Consider the following 6,000-nt stretch of genomic DNA (forward strand, 5'->3'; position numbering starts at 1 on the left):
TTGAAGAAATAATGGTTTTTTTAATAAATTTTTAGGAAATTTCTGGTTTTTAATAATTTATTATGGGGTTTTGTTAAGGAAAAATGTTAAATTTAATTTATTTGATGGATTTAAATTGGTTTTTATGGGGTTTTTTGATGAATTAATGGTTTTTTTTATAAATTTTAAGGAAACTTCTAGTTTTTAATAATTTATAATGGGGGTTAGTATGGAAAAATGTTAAATTTAATTTATTTGATGGATTTAATTTGGTTTTTATGGGGTTTTTTGATGAATTAATGGTTTTTTGAATAAATTTTAACGAAATTTATGGTTTTTAATAATTTATTATGGGGGTTTGTTAAGGAAAAATGTTAAATTTAATTTATTTGATGGATTTAAATTGGTTTTTATAGGGTTTTTTGATGAATTAATGGTTTTTTTTATAAATTTTAAAGAAACTTCTAGTTTTTAATAATTTATAATGGGGGTTACTATGGAAAAATGTTAAATTTAATTTATTTGATGGATTTATATTGGTTTTTATGGGGTTTTTTGAAGAAATAATGGTTTTTTTAATAAATTTTAAGGAAATTTCTGGTTTTTAATAATTTATTATGGGGTTTTGTTAAGGAAAAATGTTAAATTTAATTTATTTGATGGATTTAAATTGGTTTTTATGGGGTTTTTTGATGAATTAATGGTTTTTTTTATAAATTTTAAGGAAACTTCTAGTTTTTAATAATTTATAATGGGGGTTACTATGGAAAAATGTTAAATTTAATTTATTTGTTGGATTTAAATCGGTTATTATGGGGGATTGTTAAGGAATTATTGTTATTTTTAAGGATTTTTATTAAATTTTAAGGAAACTTCTAGTTTTTAATAATTTATAATGGGGGTTAGTATGGAAAAATGTTAAATTTAATTTATTTGATGGATTTAAATTGGTTTTTATGGGGTTTTTTGATGAATTAATTGTTTTTTTTATAAATTTTAAGGAAACTTCTAGTTTTTAATAATTTATAATGGGGGTTACTATGGAAAAATGTTAAATTTAATTTATTTGATGGATTTAAATTGGTTTTTATGGGGTTTTTTGAAGAAATAATGGTTTTTTTAATAAATTTTAAGGAAATTTCTGGTTTTTAATAATTTATTATGGGGTTTTGTTAAGGAAAAATGTTAAATTTAATTTATTTGATGGATTTAAATTGGTTTTTATGGGGTTTTTTGATGAATTAATGGTTTTTTTTATAAATTTTAAAGAAATTTATGGTTTTTAATAATTTATTATGGGGGTTTGTTAAGGAAAAATGTTAAATTTAATTTATTTGATGGATTTAAATTGGTTTTTATGGGGTTTTTTGATGAATTAATGGTTTTTTTTATAAATTTTAAAGAAACTTCTAGTTTTTAATAATTTATAATGGGGGTTACTATGGAAAAATGTTAAATTTAATTTATTTGATGGATTTAAATTGGTTTTTATGGGGTTTTTTGAAGAAATAATGGTTTTTTTAATAAATTTTAAGGAAATTTCTGGTTTTTAATAATTTATTATGGGGTTTTGTTAAGGAAAAATGTTAAATTTAATTTATTTGATGGATTTAAATTGGTTTTTATGTGGTTTTTTGATGAATTAATGGTTTTTTTTATAAATTTTAAGGAAACTTCTAGTTTTTAATAATTTATAATGGGGGTTACTATGGAAAAATGTTAAATTTAATTTATTTGATGGATTTAAATTGGTTTTTATGGGGTTTTTTGATGAATTAATTGTTTTTTTTATAAATTTTAAGGAAACTTCTAGTTTTTAATAATTTATAATGGGGGTTAGTATGGAAAAATGTTAAATTTAATTTATTGGTTGGATTTAAATTGGTTTTTATGGGGTTTTTTGAAGAAATAATGGTTTTTTTAATAAATTTTAAGGAAATTTCTGGTTTTTAATAATTTATTATGGGGTTTTGTTAAGGAAAAATGTTAAATTTAATTTATTTGATGGATTTAAATTGGTTTTTATGGGGTTTTTTGATTAATTAATGGTTTTTTTTTATAAATTTTAAGGAAACTTCTAGTTTTTAATAATTTATAATGGGGGTTAGTATGGAAAAATGTTAAATTTAATTTATTTGATGGATTTAATTTGGTTTTTATGGGGTTTTTTGATGAATTAATGGTTTTTTGAATAAATTTTAACGAAATTTATGGTTTTTAATAATTTATTATGGGGGTTTGTTAAGGAAAAATGTTAAATTTAATTTATTTGATGGATTTAAATTGGTTTTTATGGGGTTTTTTGATGAATTAATGGTTTTTTTTTATAAATTTTAAAGAAACTTCTAGTTTTTAATAATTTATAATGGGGGTTACTATGGAAAAATGTTAAATTTAATTTATTTGATGGATTTAAATTGGTTTTTATGGGGTTTTTTGAAGAAATAATGGTTTTTTTAATAAATTTTAAGGAAATTTCTGGTTTTTAATAATTTATTATGGGGTTTTGTTAAGGAAAAATGTTAAATTTAATTTATTTGATGGATTTAAATTGATTTTTATGGGGTTTTTTGATGAATTAATGGATTTTTGAATAAATTTTAAGGAAATTTATGGTTTTTAATAATTTATTATGGGGGTTTGTTAAGGAAAAATGTTAAATTTAATTTATTTGATGGATTTAAATTGGTTTTTATGGGGTTTTTTGATGAATTAATGGTATTTTTAATAAATTTTAAGGAAATTTCTGGTTTTTAATAATTTGGTATGGCGTTTTGTTAAGGAAAAATGTTAAATTTAATTTATTTGATGGATTTAAAATGGTTTTTATGGGGTTTTTTGATGAATTAATGGTTTTTTTTATAAATTTTAAGGAAACTTCTAGTTTTTAATAATTTATAATGGGGGTTACTATGGAAAAATGTTAAATTTAATTTATTAGTTGGATTTAAATCGGTTATTATGGGGGATTGTTAAGGAATTATTGTTATTTTTAAGGATTTTTATTAAATTTTAAGGAAACTTCTAGTTTTTAATAATTTATAATGGGGGTTAGTATGGAAAAATGTTAAATTTAATTTATTTGATTGATTTAAATTGGTTTTTATGGGGTTTTTTGATGAATTAATGGTTTTTTTTATAATATTTAAGGAAACTTCTAGTTTTTAATAATTTATAATGGGGGTTAGTATGGAAAAATGTTAAATTTAATTTATTTGATGGATTTAAATTGGTTTTTATGGGGTTTTTTGACGAAATATTGGTTTTTTTAATAAATTTTAAGGAAATTTCTGATTTTTAATAATTTATTATGGGGTTTTGTTGAGGAAAAATGTTAAATTTAATTTATTTGATGGATTTAAATTGATTTTTATGGGGTTTTTTGATGAATTAATGGATTTTTGAATAAATTTTAAGGAAATTTCTGGTTTTTAATAATTTAGTATGGGGTTTTGTTAAGGAAAAATGTTAAATTTAATTTATTTGATGGATTTAAAATGGTTTTTATGGGGTTTTTTGATGAATTAATGGTTTTTTTTTATAAATTTTAAGGAAACTTCTAGTTTTTAATAATTTATAATGGGGGTTACTATGGAAAAATGTTAAATTTAATTTATTGGTTGGATTTAAATCGGTTATTATGGGGGCTTGTTAAGGAATTATTGTTATTTTTAAGGATTTTTATTAAATTTTAAGGAAACTTCTAGTTTTTAATAATTTATAATGGGGGTTAGTATGGAAAAATGTTAAATTTAATTTATTTGATGGATTTAAATTGGTTTTTATGGGGTTTTTTGATGAATTAATGGTTTTTTTTATAAATTTTAAGGAAACTTCTAGTTTTTAATAATTTATAATGGGGGTTACTATGGAAAAATGTTAAATTTAATTTATTAGTTGGATTTAAATCGGTTATTATGGGGGATTGTTAAGGAATTATTGTTATTTTTAAGGATTTTTATTAAATTTTAAGGAAACTTCTAGTTTTTAATAATTTATAATGGGGGTTAGTATGGAAAAATGTTAAATTTAATTTATTTGATGGATTTAAATTGGTTTTTATGGGGTTTTTTGATGAATTAATGGATTTTTGAATAAATTTTAAGGAAATTTATGGTTTTTAATAATTTATTATGGGGGTTTGTTAAGGAAAAATGTTAAATTTAATTTATTTGATGGATTTAAAATGGTTTTTATGGGGTTTTTTGATGAATTAATGGTTTTTTTTATAAATTTTAAGGAAACTTCTAGTTTTTAATAATTTATAATGGGGGTTACTATGGAAAAATGTTAAATTTAATTTATTGGTTGGATTTAAATCGGTTATTATGGGGGATTGTTAAGGAATTATTGTTATTTTTAAGGATTTTTATTAAATTTTAAGGAAACTTCTAGTTTTTAATAATTTTTAATGGGGGTTACTATGGAAAAATGTTAAATTTAATTTATTGGTTGGATTTAAATCGGTTATTATGGGGGATTGTTAAGGAATTATTGTTATTTTTAAGGATTTTTATTAAATTTTAAGGAAACTTCTAGTTTTTAATAATTTATAATGGGGGTTAGTATGGAAAAATGTTAAATTTAATTTATTAGTTGGATTTAAATCGGTTATTATAGGGGATTGTTAAGGAATTATTGTTATTTTTAAGGATTTTTATTAAATTTTAAGGAAACTTCTAGTTTTTAATAATTTATAATGGGGGTTAGTATGGAAAAATGTTAAATTTAATTTATTTGATGGATTTAAATTGGTTTTTATGGGGTTTTTTGATGAATTAATGGTTTTTTTTATAAATTTTAAGGAAACTTCTAGTTTTTAATAATTTATAATGAGGGTTACTATGGAAAAATGTTAAATTTAATTTATTTGATGGATTTAAATTGGTTTTTATGGGGTTTTTTGAAGAAATAATGGTTTTTTTTAATAAATTTTAAGGAAATTTCTGGTTTTTAATAATTTAGTATGGGGTTTTGTTAAGGAAAAATGTTAAATTTAATTTATTTGATGGATTTAAATCGGTTATTATGGGGGATTGTTAAGGAATTATTGTTATTTTTAAGGATTTTTATTAAATTTTAAGGAAACTTCTAGTTTTTAATAATTTTTAATGGGGGTTACTATGGAAAAATGTTAAATTTAATTTATTGGTTGGATTTTAATCGGTTATTATGGGGGATTGTTAAGGAATTATTGTTATTTTTAAGGATTTTTATTAAATTTTAAGGAAACTTCTAGTTTTTAATAATTTATAATGGGGGTTACTATGGAAAAATGTTAAATTTAATTTATTGGTTGGATTTAAATCGGTTATTATGGGGGATTGTTAAGGAATTATTGTTATTTTTAAGGATTTTTATTAAATTTTAAGGAAACTTCTAGTTTTTAATAATTTTTAATGGGGGTTACTATGGAAAAATGTTAAATTTAATTTATTGGTTGGATTTAAATCGGTTATTATGGGGTTTTTTGAAGAAATAATGGTTTTTTTAATAAATTTTAAGGAAATTTCTGGTTTTTAATAATTTATTATGGGGTTTTGTAAAGGAAAAATGTTAAATTTAATTCATTTGATGGATTTAAATTGGTTTTTATGGGGTTTTTTGATGAATTAATGGTATTTTTAATAAATTTTAAGGAAATTTATGGTTTTTAATAATTTATTATGGGGGTTTGTTAAGGAAAAATGTTAAATTTAATTTATTTGATGGATTTAAATTGGTTTTTATGGGGTTTTTTGATGAATTAATGGTATTTTTAATAAATTTTAAGGAAATTTCTGGTTTTTAATAATTTAGTATGGGGTTTTGTTAAGGAAAAATGTTAAATTTAATTTATTAGTTGGATTTAAATCGGTTATTATGGGGGATTGTTAAGGAATTATTGTTATTTTTAAGGGTTTTTATTAAATTTAAGGGAAACTTCTAGTTTTTAATAATTTATAATGGGGGTTACTATGGAAAAATGTTAAATTTAATTAATTGGTTGGATTTAAATCGGTTATTATGGGGGATTGTTAA

The sequence above is a fragment of the Rhopalosiphum padi genome, unplaced genomic scaffold (assembly GCF_020882245.1).
Source record: "Rhopalosiphum padi isolate XX-2018 unplaced genomic scaffold, ASM2088224v1 scaffold1, whole genome shotgun sequence".
Lineage (NCBI taxonomy): Eukaryota > Metazoa > Arthropoda > Insecta > Hemiptera > Aphididae > Rhopalosiphum > Rhopalosiphum padi.